Here is a 12,549-nt window from a genome sequence, read left to right as displayed (position 1 = left end):
AAAAAAGCAAAAACAAAGCTGAAGGAAGGAAGAAAGACCACTTATAACGCTGTTGGCGGCATATCTACATCACCAAAATTCATAGGTGGGTTTATTTCTTCAATAAACATACTTGATTAGACTTTCAATCGAATGGTTTGAATTGACATTTGCTCGGTTTAAGGTCTAATCATTTTATTTATCTTTGACATTGATTTTTAAACAAAATATTTACTGAATTTAACTGTACCCTCCCTGAAAAATTGTCTTTAGTTGAAACATTTTTTCGTTTTGTTGTAATTTGAAATGTTCTTATTAAATCTAGAGATATAGTTTCTTGTCTTTCACTTTTTTGAAAGGGTGGGTTTCAATCAAAAATTGAAGTTTGCCTATGTTTCTTGAGTTGGATTAGAAAGATGGTTACTATGTCTTTGGATTCTAATAAGATACATTTCAATTGATTCGGTTAACGCGGTGTATTGATATCGGATGATTGGGAGCCAAGTAATTTGACGCTATTGCCGAGTTTACACTTTTTTTTTACTGAATTTTGTGCGCTACTTTTCTATTGCTTTTGCATATAGGAAATTAATACGTCGTTTTCTGAAAAAAATGTAGAATCTCGTCAATAGCCTTAAATTATGTATTTGCAAACCAGTCTATTTTGTTGAAAACAATTGAGTGAATACAAAGTGATAAATATTATTATTATTAAATAAAATGTTTGTTGAAAGTGTTAAATATTTTTCAAATAGAACTGTGTTGACATTAAATGGTGTGAAGTTTTTTTTATATAAAATGTGTGCAAGATTATTTCGCTACTTTCGAGAGATTTGACCAAAGATAAGATTTGATGAACATGAAAGTGTGAGTACATAAAAAAAAATCAATTCTTTTTAGATACAATAGAACAAACATGAATAGACAACTAAGTGATTAATACAACATACAATTTTTTAAGAACAATAAAATCACTTAATAAAATGGCGCAACATTTTAAATAGATTAAGTAAAATGCTAAAGCATTTTAGTATTTTACTAAGTTAAAAATCAGTCTGCTTTTTGACTTAATTACTTACTAAACTGGCTTTAGTATTTTATTAAATCGTTTAAAATTTTGCGCGTGTAAATAAACTTGCATAATATGTACTGCTCATGTTTGCTCTAATGTATCGATTTTATCCAGAGGTGAATCGGCTAACGCTATGATGGCATATACATAGTTGATAATCAAAATCCAAAATTTTGCTGATAATCCAAATGGACTACATAGTTTTGCTCTAAATTATTTTGTTTTATAAATCTAACTATTGACTATCGCGTTAGTAGATTCCACTCTAGAATTTTTCATTAAATATTTTTTTTTAAATATGCGACTTTAAAATGTAGGTTAAATTGAGGTAATTTTTATCAAGATACAAATATTGGTAAATCAGAAAAAAATATGCGCGGGTTCAATAGATATTTCAAAAATAAAAAATGAATTTGTTGTTACTGACACCTTCGAATAAAAGAAATAAAGTAAAGTCGGTTTTAAACTATCAAATAGAGCGATTTTAGCTAACCGCAATTTTTAATAAATTTAAAATAATCTTTTAATTTTGTATCGGGCGTGTTTTCATTTGCAAATATAAATAAGCCTTGGCTTTGCAGAATTTATTGTTCCTCTCTTTATATTCTGGGAGATATTTGATCGCGTTTTAAACCAACATATATTTTTTTTATAAGAAACTTGGAAAAGTAAAAAAAAATAATCAATTTCAAAACAATCGATAGCTTATTTTAATTTTTCAAACCTGCTCGTTTTAATATCAAGTGTTATAATTGCCATACATTTACAAAATTGAGGGGTGCTTTCATAAATGCATGGTTGCGCCAAGTCTGACGAATGCGAAGCTTTCAATAATGCAAATGACAAATGTCAGGTGTTCATAAATGTAAAACGCAAATGTGCAAATGAAAAAATTCCCATGCGCAATGAATTTAAACTTGAAGAAAGAAGGAACATGATTTAAAAAATGATACAGCTCCTTTATTTCTCAATTCTATCAAAATTTTGAATGGAAATTCAAAATTCAAGTCAAATTAACAAAAATAGCCACGAATTTCTTGCATATAATAAATTTGTAAACAAACTTGTTCTACGAGTACTTCATTCAAACTTAAAAACTCGCAATTTTTCGAATAAAACTTTTGCTTGAAAATAGTTGTACAAATATTAAAAGATAACGTCCAATAGACCCATACGATGAAAGCATACATAAGTTTAACGTTTTATTTTTTTTTTTTCATAAAACATCGAATGCTCATTAAGGACTATCGTGAAGAATCAACATTGGTCTTTTAAACCATCCAAATAAATTTTAATTGCATTCATTTCAAACTTTCCATTCACGTGCAATATGTTGGTAACAATTAACTTTCCTGAAAATGTTTTGCCGAAAGTTCGTGTTACGAGCTTCAGTTATTTGCAGCAGTTTTCCAAAACGTAAATTCAAAATCAATTAAAACTTGACCAACTTGTTAATGATCAATGTCAATACTGGGCGTGTTGGCTTATTGATCTGTCGAAACTTGAAATTAAAAAAACGTCAAGATCAATAACAAAATATTTCTACTAGATAATGATAAGACATCGACCGTTAAAATTTAAGAATAGAAAATCAATACGTGTAACAATGGTTGGTTGTACGTTTCATCGGAACGAACAATTGCTGTGGCTTATTGAAGTAAAACAATTTTTACAATTCGCTAGTCGAACGATTTTGCTCACACATGTCGCGGTAATTAAAAATTAGAAAATTACGACATTCGCCTTGTAATGCGTAAATAAAGAAAACTGCCAATTCATTTTTCAAACGCCGAATCGCTTAACTTTGATATGCCAAATTTTTCAAGAGTTCGCAAGATAATAAATCCAAATGAAAGATGCAATACAAAGAGTTGATGTAAAAGTGATGTTTGTTTTAAATACGTTCGTTTGCGAATATGCATAAATTATCATAAGGACAGTTTGCTACGTAGATTTTTTTGTTTTTCTTTAAAAAATATGTGTATGAGGCCTTCCAACTTGAAACAGTGAATAACATTTACTATAACTTGACTCGAACTCAACACTCTAAAATGATTCAATCAATAGAAAACAGTCCGTTGAACCAAGTATGGTAATTGTGTTGCTCGATTGTTGTCAAGTTTTGGATCAAAGCTTTGGGCAGTTATTTCATGATGCTTTACGTAACTTCACGTTGAAAATATTTTCTCGGAACATTTCGAATAAGCTCAAAAACGTTAAAATATCCTATTTTTGGTTAGAATGTAATAAGTTGCGGTTGTTTTCGACTTAGAATGAGTATTACAACCTCTTCATAAAAATGTCGTGAACATTTTAGTCAATGGATGATCACTCATGTAACATAGGTCCTCCATTCATGCTCTCAACAATCTGTATGTATAAGGCTCTGATTCCGGGATTGTGCGCATGCACAAAATAATTTTCGGAAACATGTAATGGGAAAGAAGACTCGTTTGAAATTATAGAACGGTTTTTTACTGCCGTGCATCTACAAAACTACGTAACTTTGAACAATAAAGTTCACTCAATCGAACAGTGGCAGTACCTAATTTGTATCGAGCATTTTCCAATGAAAACCATCGATTGAAACAAATTAGATGGTGCCGTTACTTGATACAATCGAGTATCGGCAGCATTTAATTTGTTTCAATCGAGGGTTTTCAATAGATAATGCTTGATTGATACAAGATAGGTTCTGCTACTGCTCGAATGTATCGAGTTAGTTCGATTGTATCGAGTTTACTCGATTGTTCTGACGTGCTGACACACCCCTGCTACTTGCAAGTAACACACTTAGGTCCAATTTATTCACACTCCATTAAATTTAAAGTCGCCATTAAAAAAAGGGAAATTTTAAAATTTGTATGCGATTTGACAGTTTTATAATTTTTAATGGAGCCTTTGAAAATAATGGAGAGTGAATAAATTGGGCCTTAGAGGATATAATCAGCCCTATTCTGCTGTTCCCGTGAATCTCAGATCCGATTCACACATTCGGTTCACTTTAACTCTACCTTGCCATCCTGTTATCCATCGGGTAAACTGCATTATCATCCCTCAATTTGACGTCCAGGTGAACGTCAAATTAAAAAAAAAATGGCGACGAAGTAAATTGAAAGGAAAAAAAAATTTTTTGTTTGTGTTTATTTGCATAGAAAAAATAAAAGCAGCCGATTAAATGTTAAGAAATAATTAAAAAATTATGAAAAGTGGCATTTTCAGCCCTATTCTGCTGTTCCCGTGAATCTCAGATCCGATTCACACATTCGGTTCACTTTAACTCTACCTTGCCATCCTGTTATCCATCGGGTAAACTGCATTATCATCCCTCAATTTGACGTCCAGGTGAACGTCAAATTAAAAAAAAAATGGCGACGAAGTAAATTGAAAGGAAAAAAAAATTTTTTGTTTGTGTTTATTTGCATAGAAAAAATAAAAGCAGCCGATTAAATGTTAAGAAATAATTAAAAATTTATGAAAAGTGGCATTTTGCTTAATTTCAACGATGGTGAATTTATTTTTACAAACAAAAGTGACAGATCCGCAACATTTTTTATGCGGATTGCAAATGTATGGAGCAAGTTCATTCACGTGATTAGTGGAATACTGAACAACATTACCGATATTACCGACGTGAGTTTGGATTCCCCCCGATGAATAGCAGAATCGTAATTGGTGAATATTTAGCGATTTTTCCCCCCGATGGATAGCAGAATAGGGCTGTTTGCTTAATTTCAACGATGGTGAATTTATTTTTACAAACAAAAGTGACAGATCCGCAACATTTTTTATGCGGATTGCAAATGTATGGAGCAAGTTCATTCACGTGATTAGTGGAATACTGAACAACATTACCGATATTACCGACGTGAGCTTGGATTCCCCCCGATGAATAGCAGAATGGTAATTGGTGAATATTTAGCGATTTTTCCCCCCGATGGATAGCAGAATAGGGCTGAATATATGGAGTGCTTGTTCCTATACCTAATACATTCAGCCCTATCGGCAATCTCACGTGAGAAATTTCCCTGGGAGTAGGTTTTGTCTCCCGGGAATTTTTCTCCTTATCGGCAATCTCCATCGGAATTTCGTTTTCGGGAAAGAAGTACAGCCAACTTAACAAAACAAAAAAAACCTTCGAACACATATCTTCGAAAATTTTGACAACTCTAATTTGATTGTATTTAGTGCACAAAAACAATTAAAAAGTTTAATAGTCAATATTTATATAATTTTTTTCTTTGGTGTTGATGTGTGGATTTTTATTCAATATTTTTTTTTATTTTTTGCCCAACTTATTACTTTGTTTGTTTCTTCAGATGGACATGTAATTAGTTTTGTGTTTGTAATTTTAATTAAAGAATCAATCAATAAAGTTTCTTAAGCTTTGTTTTTTTTTGACATGATAAACAAATAACTGTAATACATTGAGGTATTCCACATAATTTGATCATTTCTTCGATCAAAGCAGCAAACTAATGCTCTCGGAATGGTCTCCTTTAGTTCCATGCTTTTTTTTTAAGGTTTTCTTATATTTTATTTTTGTCTACTATTGCGTTATCCAGTTGCAATATCATTTGCTTTTTGTTGGATTAAGGAAGTAAATAATTTAATATTTTTAACAGAATATTTTGAAAGAAAAACACGTACATTTTGGCTTCAAAAAATCTGTTCCCCATAAAAAATATGATAGAAATACTTCGGGGGAGAAACTTCATTCCCGATAGGTATTTTTGTGTGGGAATTTTTTCCTAGGAAATTTTTCCATTCAAAAAGTATTGCCGATACCGATTTTTCGGAATAGAGAAATTTTTCCAGGGAAATTGTATTGCCGATAGGGCTGATTGTAACGCCATATGCATGGATAGGGGTCGCTGCCTTCGTTTTTCAGTGAGTCCGGTTCCGCAGCTGTAAATAAACACGCTTGTTGATGATGGCCATCAAATGAAAATAAAATGGAGGCATGCACTCATCGAAAAAATTAAAGAAACTAGAGCCCTCTATAAAAGCTTCACGGAACTAACAGCACAAGCACTCCATATATTATATCCTCTAAGGTAACACAGCACAGCAACAAATTTAATTTATTAGAAGATAAATGTCTATCAAATGATAAGTTTATCGGTTATCTATCAATTGATATTTGACAACCGTAATAGGGGCCATTGTTTGTGTGCGAAAGGTAGGTGGAGGCTTTCGCTGGCCGAACATTACTGCAGAACGAAATATTTCGCTTACATTTTTATAATTTATCAAAAGCACGTGATTGGAAATAATTAAGCCGACAGCAACCTTTTTGGTTTCATTTATGAATACCATTCGATTGAATAATCGATAATGCTAATTGTACCTGATTGAAAGAGTTGGAAGAAGTAGTCAGAAATAAGCACAAAATTGAGTTGCAATTGCAACCGACGCGACGTACCATTTAGGAGCCACATTACGTAATTGAACGATGTCACTAAAAGTGTGCCTACCTATATTTTTGTCATACAAGCACGTAACTGAGTAAACATTACCAAACAATCTTCAAACTATTGGAATAATCATCAAGAACGGGATTGGGTTATGAATTGAAAAAAACTCGTTCAATCGGTTTTTAGAATAAATGGATCCCGTATATTGAAATCAACAAGTAAAAAACAAAATAACCCCTGAATTGAATTGTTTTAAGACAGTAACGGTTCTTGAAATAAATCTATCTTAATAAACACAAATGAGTGTTGAAAACGTTCAGCAGATAAAACCCTGCGAGATCATTAATTTTTCTTTTTTACATAAATATTTAAATATATAGGAACAAAGTGTAGAGTTAAGATACAATAAATTTACAATTCAGCATGTATTTTTCTTATCATCATTTGAAAGATTACCGGCTTTGGCAGTTTTGAAAGTAAGTATGCGCATATTTTATTTTTATGAAATAAAGTCTAGTACGCAGCTGAAACGAAACGAGAAATTTTGAAGTCAACAGTGAACATGTTAACGAAAAAACATCATCGTGTATTATAGCAAAGTAAAAATAAAAATACAAATAAAAAAATTCAAGACAAAAAATCAGAAAATAAGTTTTAAAGCAAAAACAAATTTAATTTCGTTCAAGATTTCGTTAACGAAATTTTGTATGGAAATATTCGTTCCGCTTCAGCTGCGTACTTGGCTTATGCTTAAAATGTTTAGTACTATGTATAATAAACTAATAGAATAGTTAAGGGAATTTAAAAAATCTGTAAAATTGAATGGATGAGAAAAACTTAAATATTTAAATCAAAAACATTTAAAATTTCCATAAATTAAATTAAAGTGTAAAGGGATGCCAGCACGTAGCATTGAACAATCGAGCAGTGGCAGAGCACCTATTTCGTATTATTCGAGCATTTTCTATTGAAAACACCAAATAAAATGCTGCTGGTACTCGATTGTATCGAACATCAGGTTACGTGCTGGGGCCTCTGAATATCGGCAATAGTTTAACAGTATATATATCAACATTTTGCTAAAGAATTTTTGTATACTATCATTGTATAGGTCATGCGAGCGCCGCCGGCCGTTTGTCTATCGATAGACGACTTTTCTGCATAGTCGTATGGATTTTCGTATTGTAAATCTCTATCTATAGACGGCTTTTGTCGAAAATCGATCATGTTGTGAAATTCTGTTGTGAACGAAATTTTTCGTTTACGATTTTGCTATCAACTCAAATCAAGTTCATAGTTAAAATTAGCAAATATTTTTGTCGAAAGAGATACACAATACCAACATAGATTTATCGATTCGATCGACTTTTATCGCATCGAATGTTAAACGACACTAGAAATAGAGTTAACTAATCCACTTGAAATATACTTCGTTATCTTTCAAATGTGATTCCGTATAGTGATAAATCGATTTAGTTTAACGAAACTAGTTAATCTTCACGAGAGACATTTTACCTTTCGTTGAGTTTCATGTTTGTTAGTTGTCCCAATATTTTACATATCAATCGTTATGTCGCTCGTTTCGAATTACCTAATAGACCCCTTCGATATTGGCTGGCTCTAAAATGTGCTTTAATAATACGATATCGAAGTGAATTTTTAACATTAAAGCCTGGTACGCCAGATCGAGCTAAATTGAGTCAATTAAACGGCCTAACCCCAAAAATCTCATATTGAGAAAAACTATATTTTCAGGGTTTCTTTTTTAATGGCTTTTAATAGTTATAAAAAAATATTATTTAATTCTTAGTTTGTAATTTTTTTGGTTTGGAGTATTGGCTATACTATTGGGCTAAGGTCTGATTTTTTTTTATTTTGAAAATACATTTTTATACCTAGTTTAGGCAATTATGTATGTCTGTGAAGCCAAAATGGCTTTCACTAGAGTGACAAGAGTTTTTGGCTTTTTTCGATAACTTGAATGGGAGCTAAAATTTATCTCGATCTTCGGATTATAGGCTTAATAACAAAAAAAAACTCGGGCTCTATTACGATTGTCAATTATCATTTGATAATTTATAAAAGTTGTAAATCAATATTGAAAGATTGACAATCGTAATATGGATGTATCATGCAATGCGTTAATAGTGGAGTGTACAAGTTCAATGTGGCGATGGCTGCTCGGGCCCTCGGCTAAAATAAAAATCACCAATTTATTTCAACTTAAAGTTATAACTGCAATGGCAATTGCAAAAAGTTGGACATTTACAAAAGTAAAAATTTTTTTTTTCTAGCGCATTTTTTGTTCGGAAAAAACTACATTTACAAATTGTTTTTTACACCAAAAAATAAGCTTTCGGCATCTTTCTTTTAAATTTTGCTTTCGAAAAAACTATCGCAAAATGAATTTGAAAATTTTCACTTTTTGCAAGAAGTGGCCGTTTTACAGCCCTATTTTGCTATTCGATTCACGTGAATCGAAGGATTCCCTTTCTTAATCATGTAAGATTGGTTTTGAAAAACTTCTAACTTTTGATAGCAAAGTGTTGTTCCCATCTGTTTTAGAAATTCCAAAAAAAAAAAAATTTTCTAGATTTAATTTTAACCACATTCTTATTTTAGACTTTCACGTGAACTGAATAGCTGAATAGGGCTGTTAATTTTATAACTGAACCTTAGAGGATATAATATATGGAGTGCTTGTGCTGTTAGTTCCTTGAAGCTTTTATAGTGGGCTCTAGTTTCTTTAAGTTTTTCGATGAGTGCATGCCTCCATTTTATTTTTATTTGATGACTGTCATGAACAACCCTTCAAGCAAGAAAACGGAGTTCAAAAAACACTCCGACCGAGAAAAACGGGGTTGTACTCACACACTTGCAACTTTTTGTGTATGAACACAAAGTCGAAGGAGAAATCGTGGTGAAAAAACCAATACATATAATAATGATTATAATTTCCATACTAATTTGAGCCGCCTTTGGACCCGTTTTGAGAAGAAGTCGGACTCAGCTCCGCCTCAAGCGGAGCGGATTCGGACCGAGGTCGGACTTGTTTGCTTGAAAGGAAGCGTATTTATTTACAGCTGCGGAACCGGACTCTCATTGAAAAACGAAGGCAGTGACCCCTATCCATGCATATGGCGTAAGAATGTATTAGGTATAGGAACAAGCACTCTATATATTATATGCTCTAAGAACTGAACGGATATCAGAACAGCCGGAACGGATTCAGCTTTATTTTGCATTTTCATGATCGACCGAATATCAAAACCATGATAGTTTAGGGGCCAATCCGGGTTTAAAGAGTCAGGGGCTCCAGGTCCAGATGGTAGCTCATTCGGATCGTAGTTTTGCTGCTAAAGGCTTAACTACATACACCACTTTTTGAAAAAGTACAAAAGTGAAAATATTTTTTTCTGGCTATCGCAATTGGTTTGTGAAAAAGAGTATACAAATTGTTTATTAGACCAAAAAATAAGCTTTCTGCATCATATGTTTTAATTTTTCAAGCCGAAATACTTTATACAAAAATGCGTTTGAAAATTTTCAATTTGTACTTTTTCACTTTTTGAGCCAATGTAGTTAAGGCTTAACACCGCAAAAACAATCGCAGTAGATTCTTGTGGTACGTTTTCTATTACGACCGTGTACTATAATTTCTTCAGGGGGTCTCTTACGTAATACGAAACGAGCGGCAAGTAAATGATACCTGCAGAAAACGGTAGCCATGACAAAGACCGATTATGTAAAACTAGAAAGTCTAAGTCCAAGCAAAACCGAAAAAAATGATTTTTTGAGGCTCACACAATACATGCAGTAGAAGAAACAAAATTATAACAGTTAACATAAAAACGAAGGTCAAACGATAAGCAAATGGCAGGGCAATAGTAAAGAAATAAAACGATTATCGTAATACATAGCAAGCAGTAGAAGAAACAAAATTATAACAGTTAACATAAAAACGAAGGTCATACGATAAGCAAATGGCAGGGCAATTATAGTAAAGAAATAAAACGATTATCGTAATACATAGCAAGCAAACCTACGAAAAGTATGGAATCTGTAATAAGGCAGATTATGAATTGGAACAAAACTATTTCTGTGGTTGTCTGATTTAAAATTAATCTCAAGCACTTTTCTTGTTAGGGCAGTTACAGAGAATCTGTAGAATCTATCCTTGATTCATTTGTAGGAAATTTTAGAAAAAAATCAATAGCCAATTCGATTAACGTTCATTCGTTTTCGTATATGTGGTGGATTTGACTGTAGAATTCATTCTGTGATGGTTAAGAAACAAAAACAATTTACAGCCCTATTCTGCTATCCATCGGGGGGAAAAATCGCTAAATATTCAGCCCTATCGGCAATCTCACGTGAGAAATTTCCCCGGGAGTAGGTTTTCTTTCCCGGGAATTTTTCTCCTTATCGGGAATCTCCATCGGAATTTCGTTTTCGGGAAAGAAGTACAGCCAACTTAACAAAACAAAAAAACCTTCGAACATATGTCTTCGAAAATTTTGACAGCTCTAATTTGATTGTATTTGGTACAAAAAGTAAAAAGTACAACAATTAAAATGTTTAATAGTTAGTATGAGTATATAAAATATATACATTTGGTTGATTTTGATTGTTTGCTTTTTATTTAATAAGTTTTTTTTTATTACGTACCAAACAGTATCACAAATTTCGCGGCGACTCAAGTTCTCTTTTTTTTTTTTAAATTGATTAGTGCTTTTTGTGTGTTTCTTTAGATGGACATGGAATTAGCTGTTATTTTAATGAGAGTCACTAATTATTCCATTATTTGCCTGGAGTCGTCGCCCACAGACATTAAAAATTCCAACTCTTCATCCGTGGTTTTTTAAGCTATGTTTTTTTGTTTAGGATGATAAATAAGCAAATACAATAAATTGCTGCAAATTAATACTCTATTTTGAAAGAAAAACACTTACATTTTAGCTTCAAAAGATCTGTTCCCTATCAAAGCAACGACAGAAATACTTCGGGGGAGAAACTTCATTCCCGATAGGTATTTTTGTAGGGGAATATTTTCCTAGGAAGTTTTTCCATGGAAAAAGTTTTGCCGATACCGATTTTTCGAAATAGAGAAATTTTTCCAGGGAAACTTTATTGCCGATAGGGCTGATTCACTAATTACCATTCTGCTATTCATCGGGGGGAATCCAAACTCACGTCGGTAATATCGGTAATGTTGTTCAGTATTCCACTAATCACGTGAATGAACTTGCTCCATACATTTGCAATCCGCATAAAAAATGTTGCGGATCTGTCACTTTTGGTTGTAAAAATACATTCACCATCGTTGAAATTAAGCAAAATGCCACTTTTCATAAATTTTTAATTATTTCTTAACATTTGATCGGCTGTTTTTATTTTTTCTATGCAAATAAACACAAACAAAAAATTTTTTTTTCCTTTCAATTTACTTCGTCGCCATTTTTTTTTTAATTTGACGTTCACCTGGACGTCAAATTGAGGGATGATAATGCAGTTTACCCGATGGATAGCAGAATGGCAAGGTAGAGTTAAAGTGAACCGAATGTGTGAATCGGATCTGAGATTCACGGGAACAGCAGAATAGGGCTGTTAGAAACTTTCAGATCAACTTTTCAAAGTTAATACTGCTCAAAAAAGAAAAGTTCGGTAACGATTTAAAGGAAACTTCACATGGATTAAGTAAGTGTCAATAATTGAAAAAGGTAAACAAAACATTCAATGTATTGATAATGGTTTGTATCGTATGAAAATTGGCCTACAAATAGGTAAAATGGTTTTTGTAACCTCTGATGTAGCCTCTACACCCCAACTAGCATTTCAGCTTCGGTTAAGGTATTACAAAAGCTACATTTCAGCTTCTTTTAAACTTTAGTAAGGTTGTTGGGCATGGAAAAAGGAGAACGTTATACAAATTTGACCCTCTATAAGGATCTTAAACGAAGCTCCACCGAAGCTCTACCGAAGCTTTGAGATTTGACAGATAGCTTCGGAAGAGCTTGTATAGCTCTTTAATACATGTCTTATCGAAATTAAAAAAAAACTACAAAAACAAAAAAGAATTCT

At 32.4% G+C, this 12,549-nt stretch overlaps 1 protein-coding gene across 4 annotated transcripts in view; it reads left to right on the top strand.

Annotated features, from left to right (window-relative positions):
• Positions 1 to 12,549, top strand: part of LOC129915362 (ELMO domain-containing protein F-like) — a 143,043-nt gene that overhangs the window by 6,964 nt on the left and 123,530 nt on the right. The window lies entirely within an intron of this gene.

Source organism: Episyrphus balteatus, chromosome 3, assembly GCF_945859705.1.
Source record: "Episyrphus balteatus chromosome 3, idEpiBalt1.1, whole genome shotgun sequence".
NCBI lineage: Eukaryota > Metazoa > Arthropoda > Insecta > Diptera > Syrphidae > Episyrphus > Episyrphus balteatus.
Note: the sequence above shows the minus strand (reverse complement) of the source record. Positions and strands in the feature narration are given on the sequence as shown.